The sequence below is a fragment of the Momordica charantia genome (genome assembly GCF_013281855.1).
Source record: "Momordica charantia cultivar OHB3-1 chromosome 2 unlocalized genomic scaffold, Mcharantia_2.0 BLBB01000002.1, whole genome shotgun sequence".
In the NCBI taxonomy this organism is placed as follows: Eukaryota; Viridiplantae; Streptophyta; class Magnoliopsida; order Cucurbitales; family Cucurbitaceae; genus Momordica; species Momordica charantia.
The window spans coordinates 2,338,642-2,355,000 of NW_028275160.1; the positions used below are offsets into that span (position 1 = coordinate 2,338,642).

Consider the following 16,359-nt stretch of genomic DNA (forward strand, 5'->3'; position numbering starts at 1 on the left):
GGGTGGGGATTGGAACTCTCTATCGAAGATAGATACCTAATTCAGTTATTTTTTATCATTATAATTTGTTTTTTAATTTTTTAATATCCGTGAGTGTCTGTACCAGCTTGCGCGCAACTCAACTAATCTCACGGAACAACCGTTCAACTCTACAACATCTAGTATCAAAAAACACGTAAGAATTAATTCGTACATTATACTTTTAAAACATTAATTTTAATTTTTATACTTTCAATTTTTATATTTTTGTCATTTTATTTTCAAAACTCACATTTTGTTTCTATATTTGTTATCTCATTTTCTCAACTATAATCCATACAATCAATCAATTTTTTAAAATATTATCATAGTTTTGTATTAAAGAATTTTGATGGTTTATAGGATTTGTATTAGAATTTTTCCTTACGTGGAAAAAATGGCTGCCAATCCAACATTTTAGCCGCATAATTATGATTTTTTCTAACATAATTTTAATCATATTCGATATTTATGAAATTAAAACATTTCACAGTTCAAGGAACTATTATTATGAGAGAATAATTTACCAAAAACCAAATAATGTCATCTTATTATCTGCGAATATGACTGAAGCTGTACATTGCAGGCCTCTGTTAGCCCAGTGGGCCGTATACACTTATGGGCCCAAAACCTTCACACCTGCGATTAAAAGCCTATAACCTCCACGTCTGGGCTAGGTGAACGCAGTTTTACCAATTACGATTAATATTTTCAAATTTATCTCCTTTTAAAAAATCAAATTATTATAAATTCGTAGGCTCTGTTTCAAAAGAAAAAATAAAATAAAATAAAAAATCGTAGGCTCCGTCAGTGATTTATTTTTTTTAATATTAATCTTTTTTAACGTGTTTTTTTTTTATTTTAGTACAAACAAAAAGTAGTATATATTGGAAAAGCTTAAAAAATATATTATATCACCTGTATATATAGTTGTACTGAAAAAAAAGAAAACTAATATATGTATTTGATATTTTTTATGAAAAAAGTAGTTTTTTTAAGTACAAACAAAAAGTAGTATATTGTTAATCGAGATCGTTTTTATTTATATAAAAAGAATAACGAAAAAAAAAAGATAGCGTTTTTAAATATGGAAGAAATTGGAAGATCCCGGAAAATCACGGAAGAAACGTCCTGAAATGAACAAATTAAATGGGCATTAATATCATCGACCCGCTCTTCGCAACGGTCAAATAATTTTCGCGCCACAGTCGTCTATAATTTCCCGCCTAACACTAAGCATCTCAGTCGGAAGTTGAATCGCCACTCTCTCGCCAGCCGCGGATTTCCAGCGGATGATTGCCGCTGTCCAACAGGCCTCCGGCTTGGTCCGATGCCATATATTTTATTCCTCACTCTCCCTCTCTTCTTCTTCAGCCTTGTTCTCACGATCTCATCAGAGTTGAACCAGAGCCGCGGCCTCTGCCTTTTTGAGTGGTTTTTGGGACCTTGTAAACCCTAGATCACTACCAGGCACTGGGATAAAAAGAGAGCGTAGCGCATAATCGAAAGAAGGCTTCTGGTCTCGTTGATGAAAAAGTAGAGGTAATACAACTCCGTTTCAGCGTTTTGTTGTTCTGGGATTCGATTGCAAATTCAAGGGTCCGGCTGGCTATTCCGATTCTTTTTTTTTTTCCTTTTCTTTTGTTGTTGTTGGTTTCCGCTCTTATGCCATTGATATTATCTTATTTGCCATCTTAATCAACGCATTCTCTCATTGATTATTTATTCATCTCTTCTCTTTTCTCCTTTCCCTCTGTGTGTTTATTTGGGTTTCTTTGGATTAGAGAACTTCTGAGGTTAATTAGGGTTTTTATTTTTTTAATTTTTTTGGCATGTTATACATACATAGATGACTTTGTATGCTTCGTGGTTGTGGTAACGGATTAGGGGTTTATTATCAAGCAGGCACTCCCCGTTTTTTTTAGAATTTTATTAACATTATGAATGTCAAACATGGCAGGTTAGGAGTTTAAAAGACACGGCTTTATTGGCTCTTGGCATGGAGGCATTGTTATTGTGTGTAACGACAGAGTTCGTCACGTGTCATGTAATGTACGTTTTTGCCATTTTATTAGATGATGTTAATGTTAATTCCTCGATTGGGAATTCGAATTTTATGGACTCTGTTTTAATGTGAATTACCAGGATGCATGGTCGGGAGCTGTTATTTTTGGTTCTCAACGAGGAGGATTCTCTTCCCGAAATTGGGCGATGAATTGGATGTTGGAATTGAAACATTGCGTATTACCCATTCGGGTTGCATGAACGATGTTATGGAAGGAGTTGGCGATGGAGGTCAAATTTGGCGAGGTCAAAATCAGATCACTTTAAGTGCCGTAGCAGGTAGAGTTCTCCAACTTATTAACTTGCAATTTTCACTTGAGAGATCACGATTTGGATCACTGTTGAGATCTTGCCATTATTCTAGGGTATTTGTTAATAATTGCATAATTGTTAATCTGTTTTAACAAGTTATGGATGATATTTTACAATATTTTTGGTTGTGAATTTATATGAATTTTACACATAAATTGACTGCACAAATATATATACTTTCTTAGAATTATTGATATTTTCCTTGAAAAGTGAAAATGGAAAGATAACATTTAGAGATTATATACTTTAAGTTGAAAAGATACATGTATTATGGTGGAAGGACTATGAATAGGAATAGGCAAATTTAAATTGTAGAACAAAGAATTGTTGGAGGGTTGTAAAGATTTGCAAAGTGGATAGAGAATTAAGATGATGGGACGAAGATATTTTCTTAGAATTACCAATAAGTTTCCTTAATAAGATATTTTCGGGAGTTGAAACAATGGAATCACTAGAATAAAAGATATTAGGGCTATGGGAGGAAGGGAATAGTTGGATTGTATTGGTCAATAAGATGGATAAAGGACCATCTTTTGGATTTGTTGAGTTAATTTGTTATGTATTTAAGGAGGAAGGAAGATTCTTTGTTTGGATAAAGAGATTTTTGACTAAAGTATGAGACTAGAATTCAATTTTTTTGTCTAAAGAGTTCTTGTCGTTCTTTGGATTGGAGATAATGATTGAGCTGCCAAACAATAAGGTTAATTTTGGGACAAGTGAGGAAAAAGGATTGTAAAAATTTGAAAAGTGGATAGAATATTAAGATGATAGATCGAAGATACTTTCTTAGAAATACCAATAAGTTTCCTTGATAAGATATTTTAAGGAGTTGAAACAATAGAAGCACTAGAATAAAAGATATTAGGGCTATTGGTGGAAGGGAATAGTTGGATTGTATTGGTCAATAAGATGGATAAAAGACAATCTTTTGGATTTGTTGAGTTTATTTGTTATGTATTTAAGGAGGAAGGAAGATATTTTGGATTAAAGTGGAGACTAGAATTCAATTTTTGAAGAGTTCTTGTCATTCTTTGGATTGGTGATAATGATTGAGCTACCAAATAATAAGGTTAATTTTGGGACAAGTTAGGAAAAAAGGGTTGTAAAGATTTGCAAAGTGAATAAATTATTAAGATGATGTGACAAAGATATTTTCTTCGAATTACCAATAACTTTACTTGATAAGATGTTTTAGGGAGTTGAAACAATGGAAGCCGTGGAATAAAAGATATTGGGCTATGGGTGGAAGGGAATAGTTGGATTGTTGGTTAATAAGATGGATAAAGGACAATCTTTTGGATTTCGTTGTTTGGATAAAAGGTTTCTTACAATTACCAATAAGTTTCATTGATAGGATGTTTAAGGGAGTTAAAATAATGGAAGCACTAGAATTTAAGATATTAGGGCTATTGGTGGAAGGGAATAGTTGGATTGTATTGGTCAATAAGATGGATAAAGAACAATCTTTTGGATTTGTTGAGTTTATTTGTTATGTATTTAAGGATGAAGGGAGATACTTTTTTTGGATAAAGGGATTTTGGATTAAAGTAGAGACTAGAATTCAATTTTTGAAGTCTTCTTGTCATTGTTTGGATTTGAGATAATGATTGAGGTACCAAATAATAAGGTTTTTTTTTTGGGACAAGGGAGGAAAAAGGAAAGTAAAGATTTGCAAAGTGAATAGAGTGTTAAGATCGTGGGACAAAAATATTTTCTTACAATTACCAATAAGTTTCCTTGATATGATGTTTTAGGGAGATGAACAATAAGATGTTTAAGCACTAGAATAAAAGATATTGGGCCATTGATGGAAGGGAATAGGTGGATTGTATTGGTCAATAAGCTGGATAAAGGACAATCTTTGGGGTTTGTTGAGTTTATTTGTTATGTATTTAAGGAGGAAGAAAGATGCTTTGTTTGGAGAAAGGGATTTTTTATTGAAGTATGAAACGTTTTTTTTTGTTTTTTTTAACAAGATGCTAACTTTTCATTGAAGAGAAGAAAATGAACAAAATGTTCAAAGAAAGATACAAAATCTTGAAAGAATGTTTGTCTAAAGAGTTCTTGTCGTTATTTGGATTGGATATAAGGATTGAGCTACCAAATCATAAGGTTAATTTTGGGACAAGTGAGGAAAAAGCGTTGTAAAGATTTGCAAAGTGGATAGAGTATTAAGATGATGGGACGAAGATACTTTCTTAGAATTACCAATAAGTTTCCTTGATAAGATGTTTTAGGGAGTTGAAACATTGGAAGCACGAGAATAAAAGATATTACGGCTAGTGATGGATGAGAATAGTTGGATTGTATTGGACAATGTGATGGATAAAGGACCATTTTTTTTTATTTGTTTTGTTTATTTGTTATGTATATATGGATGAAGGAAGATGGGGATTTTGGATTAAAGTAGAGATATTTATGGAGGAAGGAAGATACTTTATTTGGATAAAGGAATAGTTGGATTGTATTGGACAATATGATGGATAAAGGACCATTTTTTTTTATTTGTTGAGTTTATTTGTTATGTATTTATGGATGAAGGAAGATGGGGATTTTGGATTAAAGTAGAGATATTTATGGAGGACGGAAGATACTTTATTTGGATAAAGGGATTTTTAAGAGTTCTTGTCATTCTTTGGATTGGAGATAATGATTGAGCTACCAAATAATAAGGTTTTTTTTGGGAAAAGTGAGGAAAAACGGTTATAAAGATTTGCAAATTCAATAGATTTTTAACATGATGGGACAAATATATTTTCTTAGAATTACCAATAAGTCTCCTTGATACGATGTTTTATGGAGTTGAAACAATGGAAGCACTAGAATAAAAGATATTAGCGATATTGGAGGAAGGGAATAGTTGGATTGTATTGGTCAATAAGATAGATAAAGGACAATCTTTTGGATTTGTTGAGTTTATTTGTTATGTATTTAAGGAGGAAGAAAGATGCTTCGTTTGGATAAAGGGATTTTGGATTGAAGTATGAGACTAGAATTCAATTTTTTTTGTCTATAGAGTTCTTGTCGTTCTTTGGATCGGAGATAATGATTGAGCTACCAAATAATGAGGTTAATTTTTGGACAAGTGAGGAAAAAGGATTGTAAAGATTTGAAAAGTGAATAGAATATTAAGATGATAGGTCGAAGATAATTTCTTAGAATTACCAATAAGCTTCCTTGATAAGATGTTGTAGGGAGTTGAAACAATAGAAGCACTAGAATAAAAGATATTAGGGCTATTGGTGGAAGGGAATAGTTGGATTGTATTGGTCAATAAGATGGATAATAGACAATCTTTTGGATTTGTTGAGTTTATTTGTTATGTATTTAAGGAGGAAGGAAGATACCTTGTTTGGATAAAGGGATTTTGGATTAAAGTGGAGACTATAATTCAATTTTTGAAGAGTTCTTGTCATTCTTTGGATTGGTGATAATGATTGAGCTACCAAATAATAAGGTTAATTTTGGGACAAGTTAGGAAGAAAAGGTTGTAAAGATTTGCAAAGTGAATAAAGTATTAAGATGATGTGACAAAGATGGAGTTGAAACAACAGAAGCCCTGACATAAAAGATATTAGGGCTATTGGTGGAAGGGAATAGTTCGATTGTTGGTTAATAAGATGGATAAAGGACAATCTTTTGGATTTCGTTGTTTGGATAAAAGGTTTTTTGATTGAAGTGGGAGACTAAAATTCAATTTTCGTTGATTGGATAAAGAGTTTCTTAGAATTACCAATAAGTTTCATTCATAAGATGTTTAAGGGAGTTAAAATAATGGAAGCACTAGAATTTAAGATATTAGGGCTATTGGTGGAAGGGAATAGTTGGATTGTATTGGTCAATACGATGGATAAAGAACAATCTTTTGGATTTATTGAGTTTATTTGTTATGTATTTAAGGAGGAAGGAAGATATTTAGTTTGGATAAAGAGATTTTGGATTAAATTAGAGACTAGAATTCAATTTTTGAAGAGTTCTGGTCATTATTTGGATTGAAGATAATGATTGAGCTACCAAATAATAAGGTTTATTTTAGGATAAGTGAGGAAAAATAGATAGAGTATTAAGATGATGGGATGAAGACACTTTCTTAGAATTATCGATAAGTTTCCTTGATAAGATGTTTGAGGGGGTTGAAACAATGGAAGCACTAGAATAAAAGATATTAGGGCTATTGGTGGAAGGCAATAGTTGGATTGTATTGGTCAATAAGATGGATAAAGAACAATCTTTTGGATCTGTGGAGTTTATTTGTTATGTATTTAAGGATGAAGGGAGATACTTTTTTTTGGATAAAGGGATTTTGGATTAAAGTAGAGACTAGAATTCAATTTTTGAAGCTTCTTGTCATTCGTCTTTGGATTTGAGATAGTGATTGAGGTACCAAATAATAAGGTATATTTTGGGACAAGTGAGGAAAAAGGAAAGTAAAGATTTACAAACTGAATAGAGTATTAAGATCGTGAGACAAAAATATTTTCTTACAATAAGATGAAACAATAAGATGTTTAAGCTAGAATAAAAGATATTGGGCCATTGATGGAAGGGAATAGGTGGATTGTATTGATCAATAGGCTGGATAAAGGACAATCTTTGGGTTTGTTGAGTTTATTTGTTATGTATTTAAGGAGGAAGACAGATGCTTTGTCTGGAGAAAGTGATTTTTTATTAAAGTATGAGACATTTTTTGTTTTTTTTCTTAACAAGATGCTAACTTTTCATTGAAGAGAAGAAAATGAACAAAATGTTCAAAGAAAGATACAAAATCTTGAAAGAATGTTTGTCTAAAGAGTTCTTGTCGTTATTTGGATTGGATATAAGGATTGAGCTACCAAATCATAAGGTTAATTTTGGGACAAGTGAGGAAAAAGCATTGTAAAGATTTGCAAAGTGGATAGAGTATTAAGATGATGGGACGAAGATACTTTCTTAGAATTACCAATAAGTTTCCTTGATAAGATGTTTTAGGGAGTTGAAACATTGGAAGCACGAGAATAAAAGATATTACGGCTAGTGGTGGATGGGAATAGTTGGATTGTATTGGACAATATGATGGATAAAGGACCATTTTTTTTATTTGTTTTGTTAATTTGTTATGTATTTATGGATGAAGGAAGATGGGGATTTTGGATTAAAGTAGAGATATTTTTGGAGGAGGGTAGATACTTTATTTGGATAAAGTTCTTGTCATTCTTTGGATTGGAGATAATAATTGAGCTACCAAATAATAAAGTTTATTTTGGGACAAGTGAGGAAAAAGGGTTGTAACAAATTCAATTGAGTTTTAACATGATGGGACAAAGATATTTTCTTAGAATTACCAATAAGTTTCCTTGATAAGATGTTTTATGGAGATGAAACACTGGAAGCACTAGAATAAGAGATATTAGGGCTATTGGTGGAAGGGAATAGTTGGATTGTATTGGTCAATAAGATAGATAAAGGACAATCTTTTGGATTTGTTGAGTTTATTTGTTATGTATTTAAGGAGGAAGGAAGATGCTTCGTTTGGATAAAGAGATTTTGGATTGAAGTATGAGACTAGAATTCAATTTTTTTTTTGTCTATAGAGTTCTTGTCGTTCTTTGGATTGGAGATAATGATTGAGCTACCAAATAATGAGGTTAATTTTTGGACAAGTGAGGAAAAAGGGTTGTAAAGATTTGCAAAGTGGATATAGTACTAAGATGATGAGGTTAAGATACTTTCTTAGAATTACTGGTAAGTTTCCTTGATAAGATGTTTTAGGGAGTTGAAACAATGGAAGCGCTAGAATAAAAGATATTAGGCCTATTGGTCGAAGGGAGTAGTGAGATTGTATTGGTCAATAAGATGGATAAAGAACAATCTTTTGGATTTGTTGAGTTTGTTTGTTATGTAAGGAGGAACAGGATTAAAGTAGATACTAGAATTTAATTTTTTAAGTGTTCTTGTCATTCGTTGGGTTGGAGATAATGATTGAGCTATCAAATAATATGCTTTATTTTGGGACAAGTGAGGAAAAAGTGTTGTAAAGATTTCCAAAGTGAATAAAGTATTAAGATGATGGGACAAAGATATTTTCTTAGAATTACCAATAAGTTTCCTTGATAATATGTTTTATGGAGATGAAACAATGGAAGCACAAGAATAAAAGATATCAGGGCTAGTGGTGGAAGGGAATAATTGGATTGTATTGGTCAGTAAGATAGATAAAGGACAATCTTTTGGATATGTTAAGTTTTTTTTGTTACGTATTTAAGGAGGAAGGAAGATGCTTTGTTTAGATGAAGGGATTTTTTATTAAAGTATGAGACTAAAATTCAATTCTTTTGACTTAATAGTTCTTGTCGTTCCTTGGATTGGAGATAAGCACTGAGCTACCAAATAATAAGGTTAATTTTGGAACAAGTGAGGAGAAAGGTTTGTAAAGATTTGCAAAATGGAAAGAGTATTAAGGTGACGGAATGAAGATACTTTCTTATAATTACCAATAAGTTTCATTTATAAGATGTTTAAGGAAGTTAAAATAATAGAAGCACTAGAATGAAAGATATTAGGGCTATTGGTGGAAGGGAATAGTTGGACTGTACTGGTCAATAAGATGGATAAAGAACAATCTTTTGGATTTGTTGAGTCTATTTGTTATGTATTTAAGGAGGAAGGAAGATGCTTTGTTTGGATAAAGGTATTTTCAATTATAGTACGAGACTAGAATTCAATTTTTTTGTCGTAAGAGTTTTAGTTCTTTAGATTGGAGATTAGGATTGAGCTACTACAAATAATAAGGTTAATTTTTGGAGTAGTGAGGAAAAATGATTGAAAAGATTTGCAAAGTTTATAGAGTACCAAATGATGGGATGAAGATACTTTCTTAGAATTACCAATAAGTTTCCCTGATAAGATATTTGAGGGAGTTGAAACATTGGAAGTATCGGAATAAAAGGTATTAGGGCTATTGGTGGAAGGGAATAATTGGATTGTATTATTCAATTAGATGGACAAAGGACAATCTTTTGGATTTATTAAGTTTACACTTGTTATGTATTTAAGGAGGAAGGTACTTTGTTTGGCTAAAGGGATTTTGGATTAAAGTAGAGACTAGAATTCAATTTTTTGAAGAGTTGTCATTCTTTGGATTGGAGATAATGATTGATCTACAAAATAATAAAGTTTATTTTGAGACAAGCGAGGAAAAAGGTTTCTAAAGATTTGCAAAGTGGATAGACTATTAAGATGATGGGACGAAGATATTTTCTTAGAAATCACCAGTAAGTTTCCTTTATAAGATTTTTCATGGAGTTGAAACAATGGATGGATAAGAATAAAAGATATTAAGGCTATTGGTGGAAGGGAATAGTTGGATTGTATTGGTCAATAAGATGGTTAAAGAACAGTCGTTTGGATTTGTTGAGTTTATTTGTTATGTATCTAAGGACGAAGGGAGATACTTTTCTTGGATAGAGGGAATTTTGATTATAGAGACTAGAATTCAATTTTGTAAGCCTTATTGTCATTATTTGAATAGGAGATAATGATTGAGCTACCAAATAATAAGGTTTATTTTGGGACAAGTGAGTTTATTTGTTATGTATCTAAGGACGAAGGGTAGATACTTTTCTTGGATAAAGGGATTTTTGATTAAAGTATAGACTAGAATTCAATTTTTTAAGCCTTATTGTCATTATTTGAATAGGAGATAATGATTGAGCTACCAAATAATAAGGTTTATTTTGGGACAAGTGCGGAAAAAAGGGTTGTAAAGATTTGCAAAGTGAATAGAATATTAAGATGATGGGACGAAGATATTTTCTTAGAATTACCAATAAGTTTCCTTGATAAGATGTCATAGGGAGATGAAACAATAATTTTTTTTTGTACTAGAATAAAAGATATTAGGGCTATTGGTGGAAGGGAATAGGTGGATTGTATTGGTCAATAAGCTGGATAAAGGACAATCTTTGGGGTTTGTTGAGTTTATTTGTTACGTATTTAAGGAGGAAGGAAGATGCTTTGTGTGGAGAAAGGAATTTTTTGTTAAAGTATGAGACTAGAATTCAATTTTTTTGTCTGGAGAGTTCTTGTCGTTCTTTGAATTGAATAGAAGGATCGAGCTACCAAATCATAAGGTTAATTTTGGGAAAAGTTATGAAAAAGGGTTGTAAAGATTTGCAAAGTGGATGGGCTATTAAGATGATGGGATGAAGAAACTTTCTTAGAATAACCAATAAATATCCTTGATAAGACGTTTCAGGGATATTAAACAATGGAACCACCAAAATAAAAGATATTAGAGCTATTGGTGGAAGGGAATAGTTGGATTGTATTGGAGAATAATATGAATAAAGGACAATCTTTTGGATTTCTTTAGTCTATTTTTTATGTATTTAAAGGAGGAAGGAAGATACTTTGTTTATATAAAGGAATTTTGGATTAAAGTAGAGACTAGAATTCAAGTTTTGAAAAGTTCTTGTCATTCTTTGGATATAATGATTGAGCTACCAAATAATAAAGGTTTATTTTGGGACAATTGAGGAAAAAGGGTTGTAATGATTTGGAATAGAGTGTTAAGATGATGGGACGAAGATATTTTCTTAGAATAACCAATAAGTTTCCTTGATAAGATGTTTTAGGTGGATGAAACAATAGAAGCATTACAATAAAAGATATTAGGGCTATTGGTGGAAGGGAATAGTTTGATAGGATTGGTCCACAAGATGGATAACGGACAATCTTTTGGATTTGTTGTATTTATTTGTTATGTATTTATGGCTGAAGGAAGATGCTTTGATTGGATAAAGGGATTTTTTATTTTTTATCCGAAGTATGAGACTAGAATTCAATTTTTTTGTCTAAAGAGTTCTTGTCATTATTTAGATTGGAGATAATGATTGAGCTACCAATTAATAAGGTTAATTTTGGGACAAGTGAGAAAAAAGGATTCTAAAGATTTGCAAAGTGGATAGAGTATTAAGATGACAAGATGAAGATATCTTCTTAGAAATACCCAGATGTTTCGAACTTATTAAGATGATTTAGGGAGATGAAACGATTGATGCGCTAGAATAAAAGATATTAGGGCTTTTGGGAGAAGGGAATAGTTGGATTGTATTTGTCAATAAGATGAATAAATGACAAGCTTTTGGATTTGTTGAGTTTATTTGTTATATGTATTTAAGGAGGAAGGAAGATGCTTTATTTGGAGAAAGAGATTTTTTATTAAAGTAGAAGACTAGAATTCAATTTTTTGGTTGAAAGAGTTATTGTCGTTCTTTGGATTGGAGATAAGAATTGAGCTACCAAATAATAAGGTTAATTTTTGGACAAGTGAGGGAAAAGTGTTGTAAAGATTTGCAAAGTGGATAAAGTATTAAGATGACGGGACGAAGATATTTTCTTAGAATTACCCATAAGTTTCCTTGATAAGATGTTTCAAGGAGTTGAAACAATGCAAGCAAGAGAATAAAACATATTAGTGCTAATGGTGGAAGGGAATAGTTGGATTGTATTGGACAATAAGATATGTAAAGGAATTTTTTTTTGATTTGTTGAGTTTATTTGTTATATATTTATGGAGGAAGGAAGATACTTTGTTTGGATAAAGGGATTTTGGATTGAAGTAGGGACTAGAATTCAATTTTTGAAGAGTTCTTGTCATTCTTTGGATTAGAGATAATGATTTGGATACCAAGTGATATGGTTTATTTTGGGACAGGTGAGGAAAAATGGTTGTAAAGATTTGCTTAGTGAATAGAGTATTTAGATGATGGGACGAAGATATTTTCTTAGAATTACAAATAAGTTTCCTGGATAAGATGTTTTAGGTAGATGAAACAATGTAAGCACTAGAATAAAAAATATTAGGGCTATTGGTGGAAGGTAGTAGCTGGATTGTATTATTCAATAAGATGGACAAATGACAAACTTTCGGAATTCTTGATTTTATTTGTTATGCATTTATGGAGGAATGTACTTTGTTTCGCTAAAGGGATTTTAGATTAAAGTGGAGACTAGAATTTAATTTTTGAAGAGTTCTTGTCATTCTTTAGATTGGAGATAATGATTGAGCTCCCAAATAATAAGGTTTGTTTTGAGACAAGTGAGGAAAAAGGGTTGTAAAGATTTGCAATGTGGATAAAGTATTAAGATGACGGGACGAAGATACTTTCTTAGGATTACCAATAAGTTTCCTTGATAATATGTTCCAGGGAGTTGAAACAATGGAAGCACTACAATAAAATATATTAGGGCTATTGGTGGAAGGGAATGGTTATAAGATGGATAAAGGACAATGTTTTGGGTTTGTTGAGCGTATTTGTTATGTATTTAAGGAGGAGAGTACTTTGTTTGGATTTTAGTAGAATCTAGAATTCAATTTTTGAAGAGTTCTTGTCATTCTTTGGATTCGATATAATGATTGAGCTACCAAATAATATGGTTTATTTTGGGACAAGTGAGAAAAAGTGGTTGTAAAGATTTGCAAAGTGGATAGAGTATTAAGATGACAAGACGAAGATATTTTCTATTTACCAAGAAGTTCGAAACATATGACGTTGTTTTAGGGAGATGAAACAATGGAAGCACTAGAATAAACGATATTAGGACTTTTGGGGGAAGGAAATAGTTGGATTGTATTGGTAAATAAGATGGATAAAGTACAATTTTTTTGATTTGTTGACTTTATTTGTTATGTATTTAAGGAAGAAGGAAGATACTTTGTCTGGATAAAGGGATTTTGGATTAAAGTAGAGACTAGAATTCAATTTTTGAAGAGTTCTTGTCATTCTTTGGTTTAGAGATAATGATAGAGTTCTTGTCATTCTTTGGTTTAGAGATAATGATTAAGCTACCAAATAATAAGGTTAATTTTGGGACAAGTGAGGAAAAAGGTTTGTAAAGATTTGCAAGGTGGATATTGTATTAAGATGACGAGATGAACATATTTTTTTTGAATTACCAATAAGTTTCAAGACTTATTAAGATGTTTTAGGGAGATGAAACAATGGAAGCACTAGAATAAAAGATATTAGGGGAAGGGAATGGTTGAATTGTATTGGTCAATAAGATGGATAAAGGACAATCTTTTGGATTTGTTGAGTTTATTTGTCATGTATTTAAGAAGGAAGGAAGATGCTTTGTTTGGATAAAGGTATTTTTGATTAAAGTATGCAGACTAGAATTCAATTTTTTTGGCTTCAGAGTTCTTGTTGTTCTTTGGATTGGAGATAAGGATTGAGCTACCAAATAATGAGGTTAATTTTGGGACAAGTGAGGAAAAAGGGTAGTAAAGATTTGCAAAGTGGATATAGTACTTAGATGATGAGGTTAAGATACTTTCTTAGAATTACCAATAAGTTTCTTTGATAAGATGTTTTAGGGAATTGAAACAATGGAAGCACGAGAATAAAAGATATTACGGCGATTGGTGGAAGAGAATAGTTGGATTGTATTGGATAATTATTTAAGATGGATAAGGACAATTTTTTGGATTTGTTGAGTTTATTTGTTTTGTATTTATGAAGGAAGATACTTTGTTTGGATAAAGGGATTTTTGATTAAAGTATGCAGACTAGAATTCAATTTTTTTGGCTTCAGAGTTCTTGTTGTTCTTTGGATTGAAGATAAGGATTGAGCTACCAAATAATGAGGTTAATTTTGGGACAAGTGAGGAAAAAGGGTTGTAAAGATTTGCAAAGTGGATATAGTACTTAGATGATGAGGTTAAGATACTTTCTTAGAATTACCAATAAGTTTCTTTGATAAGATGTTTTAGGGAATTGAAACAATGGAAGCACGAGACTAAAAGATATTACGGCGATTGGTGGAAGGGAATAGTTGGATTGTATTGGACAATTATAAGATGGATAAAGGACAATTTTTTGGATTTGTTGAGTTTATTTGTTTTGTATTTATGGAGGAAGGAAGATACTTTGTTTGGATAAAGGGATTTTGGATTAAAGTAGAGATTAGAATTCAATTTTTGAAAAGGTCTTGTCATTCTTTGGATTGGAGATAATGATTGAGCTACCTAATAATAAGGTTTATTTTGGCACAAGTGAGGAAAAAAGGGATGTAAAGATTTGCAAAGTGAATAGAGTATTAAGATGATGGGACGAAGATATTTTCTTAGAATTACTAATAAGTTTCTCTATAAGATGTTATAGGGAGATGAAACAATGGAAGCACTAGAATAAAAGATATTAGGGCTATTGGTGGAAGGGAATAGTTGGATTGTATTGGTTATTGGTGGAAGGGAATAGTTGGATTGTATTGGTTAATAAGATGGATAAAGGAAAATCTTTTGGATTTGTTGAGTTTATTAATTATGTATTTAAGGAGGAAGGAAGATGCTTTGTTTGGATAAAGCAATTTTTTATTAAAGTATGAGATTGGAATTGAAATTTTTTGTCTGAAGTGTTCTTGTTGTTCTTTAGATTGGAGACAATGATTTAGCCACTAAATAATAAGGTTAATTTTGGACATGTGAGGAAAAAGGTTTCTAAAGATTTGCAAAGTGGATAGAGTATTAAGATGATTGGAAGAAGATACTTTATTAGAAATACCAATAAGTTTTCTTGATAAGATGTTTCAGGGAGTTGAAACAAGAATTACCTATAAGTTTTCTTGATAAGATGTTTCGGGGAGTTATTAGATGTTTCAGGGAGTTGAAACAATGGAAGCACTAGAATAAAAGATGTTAGGGCTATTGGTGGAATGGAATAGTTGGATTGTATTGGTCAATAAGACGAATAATGGACAATATTTTGGATTTGTTGAGTTTATTTGTTATGTATTTAAGGAGGAATGTACTTTGTTTGGATAATGAGATTTTGGGTGAAAGTAGAGACTAGAATTTAATTTTTGAAAAGTTATTGTCATTATTGGATCGGAGATAATGATATAGCTGCCAATTAGTAAGGTTTATTTTGGGACAAAGTGAGGAAAAGGTGTTGTAGAGATTTGCAAAGTAAAAAGAGTATTATGATGATGGAACAAAGATATTTTCTTTGAATTGTCAATAAGTGTCCGGGATAAGATGGTTTAGGGAGATGAAACAATGGAAGTACTAGAATAAAAGATATTAGAGTTATTGGTGGAAGGGAATAGTTGGATTGTATTGGTCAATAAGATGGATAAAGGGCAAAGTTTTTTATTTGTTTAGTTTTTTTGCTATGTATGTATTTAAGGAGGAAGGAAGATGCTTTGTTTGGATAAATGAGAAGTTCGTATCTTGTTGAAAAAAAAGTGGAGACTAGAATTCAATTTTTGAAGAGTTTGTTCCGTTTTATAGATCAATGAGAAGTTCGTATCTTGTTGAAAAAAAAGTAGCATTTCATTCATGATTTTCAACATGCACTTATATGGATTTTTCTTTTTCTGTGAACATAATGGATTGTAATTATTTTATATTTGGGTAGCATAGTAAAACTGCAGTGTACAGGATGTGTAAGATGGCATGCTATGTTTGTGTAAGTAATTATCTTCTGAAAATGTTTCATTTTTTAATTAGTTTATAAACTTTACAATAGTTTTTTCTTGTTTATTTAAAAGTTGGGTTTATTATGTTGTTTTGCTTATTGAATACAATATGTATGGTCGATCTTTTTTCCTTGAAAAATATCCAGATTGATTTGGTCTGTGTTTAGATTCCATCAAAGGGTCATTTTTCTCAACGTAATGATAGGTGTTGTTTGATTAGAATGTTTCTCAACGTTGGGTCCTTCTCTGCATGTAGCCCTTATCTCTTCCTTTGAATCTTCTTCCACTAGTTTCTCTTTACTATTTTTTTTTTTTTTTTTGACTCTATGAGCCTCTTGTTTGAACCAAGCATACTCTATTAATCAAAGAATCATTTTTTAAATGATACAAGTGTTGTTTGATTAGAATGTTTCTCAATGTTGGGTCATCCTTCTCCTATGCATATAGTCCTTATCTCTTCCTTTGAATCTTCTTCCACTAGTTTCTCTTTACTATTTCTTTTGTTTG

At 31.4% G+C, this 16,359-nt stretch overlaps 1 long non-coding RNA gene across 1 annotated transcript in view; it reads left to right on the forward strand.

Annotated features, from left to right (window-relative positions):
* Positions 1-1,123: 1,123 nt before the first annotated feature.
* LOC111010996 (uncharacterized) overlaps positions 1,124-16,359 on the forward strand; it is a 24,965-nt gene continuing 9,729 nt past the window's right edge. Inside the window, exons 1-3 of the long non-coding RNA XR_002601398.2 lie at positions 1,124-1,560; positions 1,979-2,070; positions 2,164-2,361. This is a non-coding gene — a long non-coding RNA (uncharacterized LOC111010996). The remainder of the gene's footprint in view (positions 1,561-1,978; positions 2,071-2,163; positions 2,362-16,359) is intronic.